The sequence below is a fragment of the Hippoglossus stenolepis genome, chromosome 15 (assembly GCF_022539355.2).
Source record: "Hippoglossus stenolepis isolate QCI-W04-F060 chromosome 15, HSTE1.2, whole genome shotgun sequence".
NCBI classification, from domain to species: Eukaryota; Metazoa; Chordata; class Actinopteri; order Pleuronectiformes; family Pleuronectidae; genus Hippoglossus; species Hippoglossus stenolepis.
In genome coordinates this window covers 15,302,972-15,320,950 of record NC_061497.1, presented here as the reverse complement: position 1 = coordinate 15,320,950, position 17,979 = coordinate 15,302,972, and the positions used below count along the sequence as shown (strand labels likewise).

General features: G+C 44.6%; 1 protein-coding gene across 4 annotated transcripts in view; it reads left to right on the top strand.

Annotated features, from left to right (window-relative positions):
- The window catches only part of LOC118121902 (transcription factor COE1-A), an 85,560-nt gene that overhangs the window by 15,856 nt on the left and 51,725 nt on the right, over positions 1-17,979 (top strand). The window lies entirely within an intron of this gene.

Here is a 17,979-nt window from a genome sequence, read left to right as displayed (position 1 = left end):
CTGTGTTTGAATGGCGGCTGTCACTCCTGAAATGAGATGCTCTTCAGATAAAATCAACGGTGTCTGAAGGAAGACAGAGTGAAACATTTAGACTAAGTGGGAATTAAAGGTCCACGCACACGCACACGCACACGCACGCGCACGCACACGCACACGCACTAACGCGCACACACACGTTTTATTTACCTGCACATGTGCAGTGCAGTAATGTCAACACTGACCTGTGCAAAGGGGACACGACTACACATGAGCTTCTCCCTCACTACCTCGTGTCTGTCAGGCTTGTGCACAGACACGTGCACTTTTGGACACCTCCAGAACAAACAGCGCTCAGATAAGTGTGCGTTTCCACCACGTAAGGCAAAATACAAAGGTGTTTACGAGCAGGAGTTGTCTGCCGTTTTCACTGCCACTCCTGTCTGTCTGTCTGTCTCTTTCTTTCTTCCTGCCTGTCTGTCTTGTGAGATGAAGGACTGAAGTTATCCCTCCCTCACTCCCCCTCCTCTCTTATTTTTTCTGCCTCTCTCCTGCAGCAGCAGCACAGAAAAATGGGTCACGAACAAAGAAAAAAAAAAGTGACAGAGAGAAACTGAAATGAGATCCAACCTCATTTTAATCTGATTTGTTCTCGGCAGTTGTTTTAACCCTCTGTGAGCGGGTTCTTCTGTGCGCACGTGTGTGTTTCTGATAGTGAGTAATTCACGAGGGGAGAGGTGAAACTATGAGTGATTCTCATCCTCCAACAAATGACAGAAGGTCAAACCTGATTTAAATACAAAATACTGAATTTATGTACAAGTTTTTGTGCAAGTGTGGGGTATGAAATTATGATTTTTATGACAATATTCAGGCCATTTTTTTGATAAAGACACATTCCTGTCACCCTCCAGCACTAACTAAACACCATATACCTTATCAGCTCATGATTTTCTGTTTGAAACAGTCATATCAATGATCACAGGTTAGTGTCAGAATAGTTTTCTGACCTTTTACAAATGCCATTAACAATCTCAAATTACATTGTCATCATAAGCCGTTTTCAGACACGACCTCGGGGTAAAAATCCGGAGAATCTGCTACAGGGTTTACGCAGAGTTTGTCTTTAACACATGCACAATGCTTATAAGAATTGCATCAACCCCCCCCCCCCCGCTCGCTCGAGGTGAATCCAGCGGGGGATCCCCTGCTGTGTTCGCACATCGATTTCTATACTAGGAGGCCAGTCAGAGAAAGTCCACAGAACTGCAGAGTTCAGTGCATGTCTGAAAGCAGCTTAAGTTTCGAGTCTTTTTTCTCAGTCCCCAATTCTCTGCAGTTTGGAGGAGCAAGGTTGTGACCCCGAAGCAGAGATCTACTGCAGCTTTGACAGCTGAGACTGTTGACGGTGTGAAAGTTATGTTTTGTTGTTAAACTGCCAAAAAACCAAAGCAAAGTGTTTTTTTGGAAGCAGAACACTGTATTACTTTCCTCTAAGGTCAAACATACATAAATTGATGTTTGTATTTATCCATTCAAATCAAATCAAATATCAGAGGAGTTCTATGTGTCATTGTGCATGTGTTGAAATATATTTTAACATTTCGACCTCATTTGTAACTCAAACATATTTTCTTATCTGAAACACATTTTATCTATGTCATGGATAATGATAAGAACATTTTGAACTATCCTCTCCTCCTCCTCTCCTCCTCCTCTCCTCTCCTCCTCTCCTCCTCTCCTCCTCTATCTCACCTCCCCCACTTATTTTTGAAGAAATTGTATGAAGTGGATAAACATGTGTGTCTCAAAGTGAGCTTTGATGGCACCATTTAAAAGAGCATAAATATCAGTTTTCGTGTGTGTGTGTGTGTGTGTGTGTGTGCGTGCGTGTCCAAGAGGCTTCAAGTGTGAGACATTATAGTATCTTTACACCACCGCCACATTTTTCTGTTGTTGTTAGCTATCTCAGACATCTCAGCTTACATGCCATTATATATTTGCCTGGAAGGTGTGTGACTGTCTATATCTTTATCTTGTGAGTGTGTGTGTGTGTGAGTGTATGGTTGGTTGGCTGTGAATCGGGTTGGGCCATAAATAGAAGAACAAATGATATATTAGACAATAGATAGATAAGCTTAATATGTGTGGTAGTTGTATGCAGCTCACCCAGTTTTGTTGCTGATCTCAGAGCTGTGCAGGACAACTAATCGTAATATTGCGTCCATGTGGGTCGAGGCTGATGTAAGTGAGACTGTCATTTTCCTCCTATTCACGTTGTTGATCAGATATTTGGTCACACACAGTCACGAGCAGGTCTGTTATCGATCTGTACAACGAGACACATGCCCACTTCCAGTGTGGACAGGAAGTTAAAAGACAAAGTAAGAGAGTTGCAGCATTTCCTCGTTGCTGAAACGCATAAGGTCAGTCAGTGTGTGCGTGTGCACGAGCATGTCTGTGTGTTAGTGTGTTTCATCGCTACAAGAGAGGAGCGGAGTGAATTGTGGGAGATGTCAGGGAACTTGGTCAGGATGGAATGTCAAGGTTACCGTGGATACCGTGGGATACTTCCTGTAACCCCCTCCATTTCCCCCACTCCGCAGTGGTTCACAGCCTCTCAGTTTAACATCTGGATCTCTGCTGTCCAACCCAAACATGTGGAGAGAGAGAGAGACAAAGTCAAAACAAGAGCTGTAAGTGTGTCAGCGCTTGTAAACAGGAACATATTAAGATGGTTAAGATTCACTCGTATACGCAATTTTTGGGCACTCCTGCGCAAATTATATATTTTGTTGATTTTTGAGGTGAAAAGAAGCACACACAACCCCTGCAGCAACCGGACATCAAAAATAATCCTTTAACGTGTACTGTTACTTTTAATTTCGTGAACTTGTAAAAGGGAAATTGCAGTTTGCGAACTCTTGCTGTTGCCAGCTACGAGTCTTTCTAGTCCGGACTTCCTGCAGATCACTTTCAGCTCGGAGATCTACCCGCAGACTCTCAGGGATGTTCCAGTCAGGGGGACTGTGTGAGGGCTGTTCCAGAAAAGCTCTGGCTTGTGTTTCCATTGTGGTGGATTTTGAGTTCTGCTCTGGATCGTCGCCCTGTTGCAGAAGCCAGCCTCTTTTCATTTTCACTGGAGAACAGGACAGTTGCATCCAGGATTTGCGGATACTAAGTGGAAGCCATTCTTCCTTTGCCCCCGGCTGCTACACAACACAAGATAAAGCTATATATTGTTTATGTTGGATGACTTGTGGCATATAGATACGAGTACGTCCTTTACGTTGGCATGGTTGTTAAGCGATACATTCACTAGAGGGCAGTGCAGAGTCGAGCGTTTCTGACAGCAACGAGCATGTCGCCAGAGGAGGAAGTTGGATTAACGTACCTCTAAAGAACGAGTAAACGGTGATGTCCCAATCAACCAACTCGCTTCAGTTAGTTCTGCCATGGTTGGTATCTGTAAGCTTTCAGCAGAGGTGGACAAATAAGGACGAAAGGAACGCAAATTACGGACAGAGGGCTCAGTTGGTTACATATCTAAAGTTGAGCATAAATGAGCTTTAAAAGTTTGTCTTAGATGCTCGAGGTGAAAAGAAGTGTAGTGACTCTGAAGGGAGAGCCCCGGGACAATCCGTATAGAACTTAACTTGAAAAAAAAATCAACATTTCAGATTTTTAAAAGTATGCCTACCCATGCATCATCATGTCGTCTATAACAGGAGACGCACAAAGTGAAGAAAATGACATAAATAGACGAAATGTCATTTCATTTGTGGGAACAAACACCAGTTTGTTCCCACAAATGAAACAAATGAAATAAATGAAATAAATGAAATAAAAGAGTGTTTGCATGTGATTGACAGGTCATTGCATAGTATCCGTGAGGATATCAGTCCTTGTGTGTGTATGTGTGTGACTGACAGCAACCCATCGTGCTTGTGTGTGTGTGTGTGTGTGTGTGTCTGTGTGTGTGTGGCCCAGTTAATCCATGTTGTAGCGCAGTGAGTGTCCCGCTGCCTCTCAGGGTTAATATAGGGTTAACGACATGCAACGATATCCCATCATACGCCTGCTTGACTCCTAAAGAGCCACATCCACTCTGCTCCTCTGTATGTGTGTGTGTGTGTGTGTGAGAGCCATTCAGTTCCTCCTCCTTGTGTCTCTTACTGTCTTTTCTCAGTCACTCAACATCCTCATCATCTCGCCTTTTTTCTGTTTCTTCATCCTTCTAACACCTCAACTTCCCCATCCTCATCGCTCTCTTTCTGCGTCTCTCTGGCTCACCCTCTCTTTCACCCACCTCTCTCCGCTTCTTTCGCTCCCTCCCTCCCTTCCTGTCTCTTTCTCCTTTTCTTCCTTTGACTTCGTTTTACTCTCTCTGTGGCCCTGAGGGGTTACCTACCTCACTGCTCAGCTCGCTGCCTGTTTAGACTTCTGCGATTGGCTTAATAGGCTCAGGCTGTGTATGCGTGTGTGTGTGTGTGTGTGTGTGAGTGTGTGTGTGGTTTCGGGGGGTTATAGTCTCAGGCAGTGTGTGCTCAGGGCTTAGATCAGTGTCAGGACTTGAGGAAGGCGATTTTGAAAGTGTGTGATATTGTGTGTGAGTGTTGGGGGGGTTATGGGTACCAGTGTGTGTAGTCCCAAAGTCTGAAGGGGCCCACATAAGCCTGAGGGGTTTAAGGGGTTCCTGTGTGTGTGTGTGTGTGTGTGTGTGTGTGTGTGTGTGTGCGTGTGCGTGCACGTGCGTGAGTGAGTGTAATGTATAGGGTTAAGAGGGGTCACAGCTCGAGGAAGAGATGTTGGGAAAGAGAGGAAGGAGAAAAGGATGGAGAAAGGAATGGAAGAGGAGGTGATAAGGATAAGGAAGAATAAAAGGGTAGTAAAAGAGGAGTAAGAGGAGGAGAGAGGGAGAGTGGAGGCTCGTCTTGGCAGACGGAGGAGAGAGAGAGGAGGTGAGGAGGAGCAGAGCAGCATTTGTTTCGGGGGATAAGAGCCTCAGTCTGGGGAGTCCTGTCAATCAAAGAGCGCAGGGTGGGGGAGGAGGGGGGGCTCTGTCAATCAGATGGATGAGGAGGGAGAGGGGGAGGAGGCGGAGGTGAAGAAAGGCAACAGAGGGAGCGAGGGGATCTTCTAAACGATCTCTTCATCTTTTCTGCCTTTGTCTTCTTCACTATCTCTCTCTCTCTCTCTCTCTCTCTCTCTCTCTCTCTCTCTCTCTCTCTCTCTCTCTCTCTCTCGCTCTCTCTCGCTCTCTCGCTCTCTCTCTTGCTCTCTTTTGTCCTAGTTACCAAAATATCTCTGCCAACCTGGTATGTCACTGTTCGCTCAACTGTCACTGTCTAACACACACACACACACACACACATCTAAAATAGACAGTAAGATATTATGCCGCCTCCTTTCTTGACCCGTCCTCGGCTCTCATTTCCTTCTCTGCCCTCCTTTTCTTCAGCTCGTCATCCTTTCAAACTCACATTTTCTATATATCGGCATGACCACATTAAAATACTTTTCCACGGCACATTATAAATGTTTTCAATATTCTATAAGTTATCCAAAGAGCTTGATGAGGATGTACGACAAAGGAAACATTTTAAGTTTCAGTGTCATTTATTGATGTTTCTGATAAGATGACTACAAACAGACCATGAATTGGTGAATGGTCACAAATTGTGCTACAAACCTACAACTACCACCATTGTCTAGCTGAGATAACGTGATAGGCTATATTTAGCTGTAAGGCCTGTTTGAATTGAATGGGACTGTTGGGCCTTGGGGGAGGTCGGAGAGTTTCTGCCGTTCTTGGGTTGGTCCAGACTATGTGAGGACTGTGAGTCAATGTGCTGTTGGATGAGAAGAGACCTTGACTTCCTTGTTTGCTTCCTCACCTGTGACACAGAGCTACCGAACATTTGGGTCACTGGCTGCGAGGTGTTTGTTCCAATTTTTACTTTTCTCTTTGGATAATTAGATCCAAAGTGGACCAATTATAATTGGTCCGTTTCAGCTCAGTCATTTTTTTTGGGGGGGGTTGAGGGTGTTATTAAATGTGCAAACCTCTCACATTGCACAATCACTTCCTGTGTTAAAGGTCAGCTGTTGCTTGGAGATCAGGACCATTGAGAATTATTCATATCATCGACTTAATGTCAGCTTTCACTTCTCTCACTGTTTGTGCTTGTGTGTGTGTGTGTGTGTGTGTGTGTGTGTGTGTGCGCTCTGTGTATGAGTGGGTGAGAGAGGGGGAGAGAAAGGGGGGAGAGAGAGAGAGAGAGTGAGAGGAGTATGTTTTATTCATTTCTCTCATTTAGTATCTCGGCCGGCACCTGTCCTAACATTTAGAATCTCGGCATTCACATTACTCGCTGATTTAGTTTAACTGCCCGATTTAATGGACATACACACAGGCAGGCATTCGAGCATGCACACACTCACACACACTCACACACACACACACACACACACACACACACACACACACACACACTCTTTTTTGTCGACTAACTGTCTCAATGAACTGTTCTTGACTCGTTCAGGGTCAGGGCTGGAGCTTGTGTGGTCAATACCAGGGAAGTGGTTCTCTTTCCATCTTCCCTGGTTCCCTTCTTTTCCCTCTGCTTTATTTATCTATCTTTTATTAATATCTACATTTATCTATCTATCTGTTTTTGTGTGTGTTTGTTATTGATGTTCATAAACGGAGATGGAGGGCTGAGGATAGCATACATTTTTCATCCTCCCCTGTCCTCCTGTGTGTTATAGCAATGGGTTTGGTGAATATAACTGAACAGCCATGGGCTATGACTGGAGAGGGTCCACACAGATGTGTAATATGTGGCTGTCAACCCCCCTCCTTTTCCTCTTTCTATCATCCCCCTTTCCTCCTCTTTCACCTCCCTCACCCTCCCTTCCTGCTCCTGTGTCCCACTATACACCCCTCCCCAACACACACACACACACACACACACACACACACACACACACACACACACCTTAGGCAGGGATCACGTTACCCTAAAAGCTACAAACTCAGACATGATGGCCACACACACACACACACACACACACACACACACACACACACACACACACACACACACACACACACACACACACACACACACACACACACACACACACATACATTTTCCCATCTGCTCCTGTTGAAGCCGATACGATGCCTCGTTTACTCTAAGAGGCAGCATGTTGCCAGAAAGTACAATTACTTTTATGCTGTGTGAGAGTAGTTCAGTGGATTTATGCTCATTGTAGAAAACATTCAGGAGGACACTTGACTGTGCTCGTAATTACATTTTATTTTAAGAATTAGAGGGACTATTAAGAAAACCTTACTAGTGGAATCCATTGCTTCATTTTACATTCATTTCAATGCCCTAAATAATAAACAATTTAATGAACCTTTTATTTGTAAGAAATGTCTTACTAAATGGAAATTCTCTGAAATTACATTTTCCTGAAAATACATTCTGGACTGACCTCCGTGGCAGCTTAAAGGTTCACTGTGTAGGGTTTAGTGACATCTATTGGTGAAGTTGCAGATTGCAACAAACTCACCCATTCCTCTTCAAAAGTGTAATATCTTAAAAAGACGATTGATTCCTTTCCCATGTCAGTAGAGGAGCTTGTGCTGGGTCTGAACTGAGAAGCTCTCTCACCTTGATATCTTGCCAGTGTTGCAGCTTGCATGGTATGAAAAACGTTGTAGGACATTTTTTACATCTTAGGAATAGGATGTAAAAAAGTAAAAAAGTACACAAACATACATGGCTATTTACATTTCAACACCTGGACGTTCAATACACGTCATGCTGTCGCGCCAGAGAAGGTGCAGCATTAATGTCAATGACAAGTCAAAATAAAGAATAAATCAGCGCTTTCACCCAGGTGTCATGTTTCCATCACTGCTGATCGGAGCGGGTGAAAACCTGTTTCTTCTGAAGAGTCATTTGACCCAGGAGTAAATGCCGATTGTATCCATTGCAGACAAAAGCTAGATGTTAGTGTTTTTTTCGCCCAGTGGAAAAGAGATTAAAAAGAGCCTATCATGGCCTTCAGGCAACTGTTGTCAGCTGCTGTAGAAGCATGGCGCTGCAACATATGGCGTACTTCGTGGAATATGGCCCCACTCCAATTCCGATGTAAAGGACTCACTCTAAGGTAATGAAAACACAACCAGGTGATTATACACTAATGAAAACATAATTATGAATAATCCCGCAAATAGATCTCCCATATTCCTACACACTGTAAACACAGAAGCTTCTGTGACCAGTGCTCAGAGTAGTTTATTTACAGTCATGTCGATTAAAGAGTCTGTACTTGTGTAAGTTGACTTACTACAGCTTGTATAACCTGCATCAGTCTCATCCAGGCTTGTCACCATTTGGTGGCTCTGGAAATCTAATAACTGCCCACAATTCTCTGACTGACGTCATCATTTTTCCAACCAGTATAACTTCTATTGGCACAACATCAGACCTGTTTGAACTGCTGCAATACGAGGAGATGTGGGCAGCGATTCCGAGGTCTGGAACCAGGCTACGGTGCAGCACTCCAGGGATTTGTAGACCTGACACGGTCTAAGAGAAATCCTTTAAAGTATTACAGTTAGGAGGGAAAAATGAAGCCTGCATGTCAGCACCGTGGAACAGGAGACATGACTTTGTGCTGAATCTATATCAGTCATTTCCATTTAGCTAACCGACTCATTAGCTGACTGAATAATTAACGCACTGACTGACTTGACTGATTGATCAACTCACAGTGATTATGTAACCTACTGTTGAACCGGATCACTTCTTCATTGGCTGTCTAACAAAAGACTAGCCGACGTGTGTGTTTGTGTGTGTGTGTGTGTGCATTTGTGTGTGCATTTGTGTGGTATGTGGATAACCTCCCAGTGGACGATGAGACTGCGGTTGGAGGCCTCTGGGTACCTGCATACAGAGATCTCTCTTACTATACACCCATTACTGGACAGTCATTAGTCTCTCTCTCTCGCTATCTCACACACACATACACACACACACACGCGGTATTAAGAGGAAAAGCACAGAGCGGCTCATTCATGATAGGTGGTTAGTGGTGGTGTGTGCTTATGTGTGTGTGAATATCTTAAGCTCTGTCATTAAAAAGCAAACAAATTTAGTTTATCTGGAAACTCCCTGCAGACTACATACACACACACACACACACACACACACAGACGCACATTAACAGACACACTGATGGGAGTGGGAATTTTCCCCTTACCACAAAGTGAACTGGTGGTTGAGGTGTTTTGGGAGACCAAGCAGGAGTGTGTTTACCTACTGTATGAGAGTTTGTACAACTGTAAAAAGGAATTTGGAGAGGGGAGGAGAGGGGAGGAGAGAGGAGAGGAGAGTGTAAATGTGCCGGCCATGCATCATTACATTATTAATAGCCATGTCGGAATAAAAATGCTAACCTTGTCTGATCTAACGGACGGCTGAGTCTGCAAGCACTACACTCTCCTGTTGTGTGTGTGTGGTGGGGGACACTATGGACCACAATGAGGTCTTGTTTCCTTTTGTTAGGGCTGTGCAGGGTGAGCTGGTGCCGTCATTGTAACCCACACAGGTATAAATATCTGTGTGTGTGTGTGTGCGCGCTCGTGCGCATGTACATGTGTGTGTGTTGGGGCGGTGTTTCCTGTGCAGAGCAGACCAGGAAGAGAGCACCAGTGTCCTGCCGAGAGGGGCATTGTTATCTACCTCCTAACACACACACATACACACACACAGACACACACACACACACACAGTCTCCATGATTTCCGAGGACATTGCATTGACTTACATTCATTTCCTGGAGACTTAATCTAACCTTAACCATAACTTCTCCTTACCAACTGAACCCTATTCTTCACCGTAACATTCAACGATACATGTCACAGGGACTTGCTTTTTGTCCCCATAAATCCCCATCATGTTACTGTGTAAACAGATTAAGGTCCCCACAATATGAGTAATACCTGGGTCACACACACACAAATGCATCAACCCTCCCAGACAGAGCTGCCTGATCTGCGCACCGTCTGTGTCGCCAAGGCAACACACAGCACACGCCCAAACAACAACAAACAGAGTGTTGCACCAGCATTGACAAAAACATCCCACCTCCCCATACACGCAATTAAAAATGTGCAGTATGACAACATACACGCTCATATGTGTGGTGGTTACGAAATGGACCATCCTTTCTTTGAGACGTTTCTTTGTGTTTTGTTGTCGAGGGAGAAAGTGAAAAGCCAAACCACACACACAAACAAACACGGAGAGAGGGAGAGGGAGAGAGAAAGAGAGAGGCAAATGCAGTCCTATGGAACTGCGGAGGTGTAATCTGTCAGACAGGAAGCTAGCGGGGTCAGAGGTCAGCAAGCACTAATCGATTAGCCGTCAGTTAGAGCCGCGCAGGAGAGGAGAGCACAGCTGAGGCCACCTCTTCTGCAGCGTGTGTGTGTTCACTGCTGAAGTGTTAAGGTTTTTGAGCGAGTGTGCGCCCATTAGGAATGTGCATTTGTGTTTATGCGTGCTCCGCGACGGCACTGTGTGGGTGCGCGCATCTCTCGGACTTATTGATCACAGAGAATTTCAACGGAATTTTTTGGTCTGACCCTCCGAGGTTAAATGCTGCTCTCTCCCTCTTCCTTCCGCTCTCTCCCCCTCGCGCATCTTTCTCTCCGAGCAGAGGGAGAGCGGCAGAAACACTTGAACTCGGGTCACGCTGCGTAGGTGTTAGCCAGCGCAAGTGTCAAACCCGCCGCTATCATCTGGGTGTTTATTTAAAATGAAAAGCAGTTTCTGTGAATCTGCATTACTTCCCTCTGACCTGAGGCTTCGGCATAAATATAACCGGCCGTTCTTGGAGTATTTATAATTCACGCTTTTATGAGGAGCTGCCCCGAGAGCCAAAAGGTGGCGGCAACTCGGTGTGTTTGTTGCTTGTGCTGAAAGAGAGAAGAAGACAGACAGATAAAGAAATCCGGCCCAGAAGCAACGTTTTGAGCCGCTCTGTGATTTCAACATGCACATAACAATTAGATTATGTCCGACGATGTGAAGAAGCTGTTATTCTGAGGAAGACTTATATGGAGAGAGAGAGATGTTGATATTCCTGTGACATGCTTATTATCAGTTGAAAACACCCCCATGTTGCTGCCAGTTTTCATCTTACAACTTTATGCTATCTATGTGTTTTGAAGTTATTACATCTTCATTTGAAAACATCAAGCATCAACTCTGCTGGGGAAGGGCCTGGCGTCCACACTGGTTCAGAGTTTTAGAGTCACTGGAATGGAGAATTGTGAAAACGCTGCTGGCCCCGTTTTAGTTTGAAAACTCCAGGACTTCTTTTTAGTCTGAACGGGCAGAAACAGAGATGTTTTCAAACGATGACGTAGACACTCGCAAACGCTGGCTGATTGGGTCTTTTCAGTCTCAAAGTTGCATTTGCTGATTAGTCAGGCTCCTATCACATGACCCCCTTCAATAAGAACACAACCAACATTAGCAAGGCTGCAACAGGGATGACAGTGTTGCAGACAACTGCTTGCATGCGTAGGACACACGCGTAGGACAGACGCGTAGGACACACGCATGCGCAGTGTACTTAAGAGGTCATGTGATATGCATTTCCAGGCATGTTAGTATGGACATGATTAAAAGTGATATGGAGCCATATGTGAGTGATATGGTTTGAAAACACTAGTTGTATGGATGTAGCCTAAATCTTTACTACTAAATACTTCTCTATGTTGTTGTTAAGGCGTGAATCTACAGTCCACTATGGATCAACATTCTCATGGCCTTACGTTTCAACACTGTCCTTGGGATTGGGATGCTGTGCCCTGGACTTTGCATGAAGTGTGGACCATTTAGATGTGTTGTGTGAGCCTGTGTCTCCTGTGTCTGTGTCCCCATGTCTAATTATAAGTCCCTCACAGTCAGTGGGTCTCAGGGGAGGCTGGTAGGTGAGCATGAGAGAAAGACATCAGGGGATTAGTTTTTAGCAGGTTTAGAAGGTGACCACCTCATTATAAGACTACATGTTATAATGATTTGTGATGTATGGAGTGTGAGTATTAGTGTGTGTCTAAGTGTGTGTGTGTGTGTGTGCTTTAATGATGCTCAGGATCTCTTCCCTTTGGGAGCAGGAGTGTTTGTTGTCTTCCTCCAGGGAACTGAGCTCATGACCTTTCACCTTCCTAACTACAACCAAACCGTCCCACCTAGGATTCCTCTGCTTTGAGTTATCAGCATCCTCCCCCCAACACACACACACACACACACACACACACACACACACACACACACACACACACACACACACACACACACACACACACACACACACAAAGAAACAATTTCTCTCATGACTTACGAGTGATTTTCAAACAATTGCAGGTTCTAACTGCGGCTGAAGATTTATCCCCATCAATGACTGTATGTTCATTTTGTGTGTGTGTGTGTGCGTGTGTGTGTGTCGGCTGTTAAGCAGTAACAGATAGCCTGAGTGTGCTGCGTGACGATGCTGTCATTACCGTTGTGCTTCTCCGCTGATGTGTCACGGCTGATGTCACATGCTCAATTGGCCCCACCGACAGCCGCCATCACTCAGACTGTTTACTGCACTTTTACTACAGTTATCACTCACTCGCTGTCGCCACCGCTGCTTTGGCGACCAGACGCCCCACGCTGCTGCCGAAAACATGCGCTGAGAACGTTCACACACACACACACACACACACACACACACACACACACACACACACACACACACACACACACACACACACACACACACACACACACACACACGCACACACGCTGGAGTTGGGCTGCTTGTGCTCTTTGTCTTGCCCATCAACACACGGAAACACTCATTTAGGCAGGAGAGTGTTTTTTATCTATGTGTGTGTGTTTAGGGTAGTTAGAGGAAGAGAGGGATGGTGGGGGTGGGACCTAAAACAAAACATCTGTGGTTAGATTTGGAGTTGCATTGTTTTTGACTTTGATTCCAATATTTTGTTTAGGTTCGTTTATATAATGTGTTGTTTAAGCAAGCAAGTGTGTCAGTGTCTCTGTGTGTGTGTGTGTGTGTCTGCACAGTTTCATGCATGTGTGCTCAGGAGTGTGTATTTGAAAGAGTGTGAGTGAGCTTCCATGTTTATTAGAGGTGCACACGTGAGTTTGTATTCAGGCATTAATCAACTGCATGTATGTGTTTATGTATTTCCCCATATTGGTGTGTGTGTGTATGTGTGTGTGCATGCGCGTGCGTGTGTGCGTGTGTGCGTGTGTGCGTGCGTGTGTGCGTGCGTGTGTGCGTGCGTGTGTGCGTGCGTGTGTGCGTGCGTGTGGCGTGTGCGTGTGCGTGTGCGCGTGTGTGCGTGTGTGTGTGTGTGTGTGTGTGTGTGAATCTAGGTTATGCTTCTTATTTCCACATGATTAACTAACTCGCGTCCCTGAGACTGTTCCCTCCACCTCGGCCTATGCCTACCCATAAGGCCGTGTGTCAGTGGGGAGCGCTTGATTTATGCCGGTTGAATATGTAACGAGAGGCTGTAAATTCACCAGCCGGGGCTACATGCATCACTATTCTGCACTGTCGCAATTTAGGTGCCACCCGCATATCTGAGATGCTAATTGGTTAAATTACTGGGTTACTTCTGGAGATTTATTCCCAGCTAACGAGAGAGGTGCGAAGGGGACAGCGATGGGGGGGTGCAGGGGGAGGAGGAATAACTTGAGGGGCGGGGTAGGGGGAGGCAGGTCGGAAGAAGCAGAGGAGGCTTGAAAAAGAGGGCTTGAATAAAAAGTCGAGGGGGCAGGGGTGGAGGGATTCATGTGTCTCTGCGATCCAAGTTCCGACCATGAAAGTGAATCAACTAAATAAAAATCTGAAATAATTTGAGTATTTACACTTGTCCTTTCCCTAATGGGACTTGTCAAAATGTCCTTTTAGTCAGAAAAGGTCTACAGGGGATAATTTAAAATGATAAATAATAGAAATAATAAAAAATATTTGGAAGGCCAGTTTATGTCTTCCACTTGCCCTTGATTCTAAGTAGACTGGGGATGTGTCATTGTTCACTCTACAAACTGGGGGATGCGTGGACACGTGCCGTGCACACAGCACGCATCGTAAAACATGATGGCAACTTGGAAGAAGTAGAGCTCCAAGGATGGGAAATTAACTTATAAATTGGAAGAAACAAGCATCAGGTTCACCTGCTTTTTTTTCTACCGACAGTGATTTCTTGCTTTTAAAATGGACTGCTAGCCAAACCATGAGTGAGGCCAAAGTGTCTGGATCGCCCCCTGGTGACAGGCAGCAGTATAGAACATAAACCCTATCTCCTCCATGTGGGACCAAAAAAAAATGTCAACGTACGCTTCAAATATTTTTAATAAGATGGTTTCTGTCATATCAGGTACTTCTTATCACACCGATGTTTGTTCAAGTGATAATTATGCAGATAAGTTTGGTTTTGATTAGTTATTCGATGCTATAAAAACAGGGTGAAACCCATTTGAGATCGGTGAAACATCAGCAGGACCTTGATAACGCAGCTTTATCCTCCGATCGCTACTGCGCAGATTCTACAAGATGGCAGCGTTTGTATCTGGGATATTTTGGCTTCATTTCTGGATAGTGAGAGGAAGTGGAAAGGCATCGTGCATACAGTCTATGAGCCAACTAGCATAACGATGTGTTTGTTTGCTATGTAGACACAGCACAACTGTGAGTGTTTCTATCCACCTGATGAATGTAAATCCAGTGACCACTCTGCTTTCAGCTCAGTTTTGGTCTCCACCAACTCCCGAGGAAAATATGTCTCTTCTCGGTTATTTTAGAAGGCAATGACAAAAAAGTATTAGTAGTATAAAATAGCTATTTAGGTCGGACGACTTGTTGACAGCTGTGAACCTGCTCCTCTGTTATTTGTCTCCAAGCACTTGTGCCTGATGACAATGAGGCAAAAAAACACAAAGTGGGAATGTACTGATATGAAAATGTTGTGACTCGCAGCGGAGAAACAAAACTGGCATCAGACATAAGTTTTGCAAGGCAATTCTTTTGTCTGCTTCAGGGAGGATGGTAGATAATTATTGACGCAAATTAGCTTATGCGGGCTACACAAACACACACACACATACACCCGAGCAACAATATATATCTTTTCGTTCCCTCCCTGTGGGTTCCGTCTCCATCTCTCCCTCTCCCGCTCCACCATCTGTCTGCACCGGGTGCCAGCCGGTAATTAGTCCTTGTAAAGTCAGTAGTGAGGAGGAGTCCCTGTGTTTGGATACTGCTGTCTAGTCGAACACCAGGGGAGGAGGGTGCGGGCGCTAACAGCCCGTGTTTTATCTGTCAAGTTTGCCGCTGTTATGCAACACAAGGTTAAGGTTAAATCTCAGGAGAGGCAGCGAGAGTGCTGCGACTTTATTTACCAGTGAAATCCGTTTGTTTGCCGCAGCCACACATAAACGAGGAGCGGGAGGGTTTAATTTCTTTAATTTATTTGTTTATTGTATGCTAATGCCCGTGTTTGAACATCTTGTCCATGTGGCGTAGCTGTTTATTTATGTCCTGTTTGTATTCTGCTACAATGTGTTGGTGTGAAAACCGAACAGACTTGTTTTTTATGTGCTTTTAGGGCCACTTAAGATGTAAGATAGCATCTGACAGTACGGAGAAAACAGCTGCTCTGCTTGCAGGGACTGAGCAGGTTAACACAACGCTGATGGGAAATTACACACTACGTGACTCTGGAGCGCACACTGTCTGATTTTGACACTATATCCACATTACAGACGTATTTTGAAGAGGTTGTTGCAGGATTGATAATAACGGTGGTTTACCAGTTTTGTTTTGTAATTGAAATGAAAGAGTCGTACTTATACACAGGTACGTAATCATTGGTTGATTACCTCTGCCAAGGAGGTCATGTTTTCATCAGCGTTTGTTTGATAGTAGCAGGATTAAACAAAAGCCACTGAGTCGATTTCCCTGAAACTTGATATCAGGGTGCGTTATCAGTTGAGAAAGAACTCCTTAAATTCTGGTGCAGATTCACATAAGGATTTATTTTTCTTTCTTTCTTTAACTTTCCTCAACATTTTCCTTGATTTGTCAAATAATAATTCATGAAAAAAACCCTGATTTTACAGAATAACTGTGCGGTTTTATTTTTTGACCTATTATACTTCTGATTGTGCCTGGACACAGTTTTACAAAGCAAGCGTGTTCCATGCCATGTTTACTTGTACATAAGTGATTTTGATACATGATGTCTCCTCTAATCTCAACAGTGAAGTTTATGGATAAAATGTGACCAAGGATTCGATGCTAAATGGAATTGTAGATTTGGACGAGACAGAAATTCGTATTAATCCTGAAACAGGCAGAGAGAAGAGAGTAGTGTTGTGGTCTTTACTTTGGCATCCTTAAACTCAGGGGGCCTTCACTTGATACCACAGAGTTAGAATAACATTTATTAATAGGACTGTTGTTACTGGTGTTTGGAAAGAGGGCTCACTCAGACACACACACACACACACACACACACACACACACACACACACACACACACACACACACAAGAAAAGCCCCCTAAGTAGAGCTGGAATGGGAACAAAGAGTTTGTATTTACTGTAGGCTCAGGTGACAATACATGACAAACTGAAATAGACTGGGTGGTGGTCTGCAGTTTGTGTGTGTGTGTGTGTGTGTGTGTGTGTGTGTGTGTGTGTGTGTGTGTGTGTGTGTGTGTGTGTGTGTGTGTGTGTGTGTGTGTGTGTGTGTGTGTGTGTGTGTGTGTGTGTGTGTGTGTGTGTGTGTGTTCTTCCATATATTTGTGCTCCAGCTTGTGAGCATTTTGCGTGTGTTTGTCACGGGTAACACCCTGGGCAGCTCTCGCCCCACAGATGAGATTTCCATCCGAACAGGAAGTGGATTGCTGCCACTTCCTGTGCTGGACACGGCCGGTCCATAAACACTCTTTCATCAGGCGCACACACATATACATACACACACACACACACAACTGCTGAGTCTGAATGGACTATGGGTTTATTTTTTACAGAGATGATTTATATAGAACACGTGCACCTTTTATGTCTGTGTATACTCTATGTGTAAATCCAACATGACATGATCTGACTTCCACGACGCTCAGACAATAGGAGGAGGCGAGTTCAGACTGATATTCACCGTCTGGACTTTTGGCCTCTTCCCTCTCCGCTCTGTCTAATCTCCGCTTCCTCTGTTTAATAGACGATATAAATCAGTTTTCTATTTTATCTATTTGACGTGAGCATTCATAGGTTGCGAGTTGTGTCCAGTGCGAGCTTGGCGGGCGGGCCGACAGGGTGTGTGAGTTACTGATGTTGCTTTTTATAATTAGTTCAGGAAGCTTCGACAATCATCTGTCAGTAAAAAGAGGCGGTATCAATCTCTGTCTGACAATAGCAGGAAAGACACACACACACACACACACACACACACACACACACACACACACAGCTCTGCATTCCACCACATTCCACCCTTGTGAATACAGTATAGACTTGTGTTTACTTGTGTATCTTACATGAACACTTTGCCCACACTCTGCAGACAGGCAGATTCCTTATGCACTTAAAGTGAAAAGCTGTGGATGCTGCACAGCGAAGGTTGTAGCCTCTTTTCTCAGATCAAATGAATTTTTAATGATGCCCACAGAGAAACTCCGTCGCTGCAGCAGCAAACAGTGACGGACCCCAACACAGAAAAACAGAGTGTTCAGTCAAATATCCTATAAGGCAATATAGCCATACACAAACTCACATTTAGGATGTAAGATGGAGTGGCAGCGCACTTGTGGCATTGTTAGGTTATGAGGGTAATGAAGAATAGGAACAGTAGAGGTTATTATGAGGTTGTTATAATATGATTACAGGGTATAAA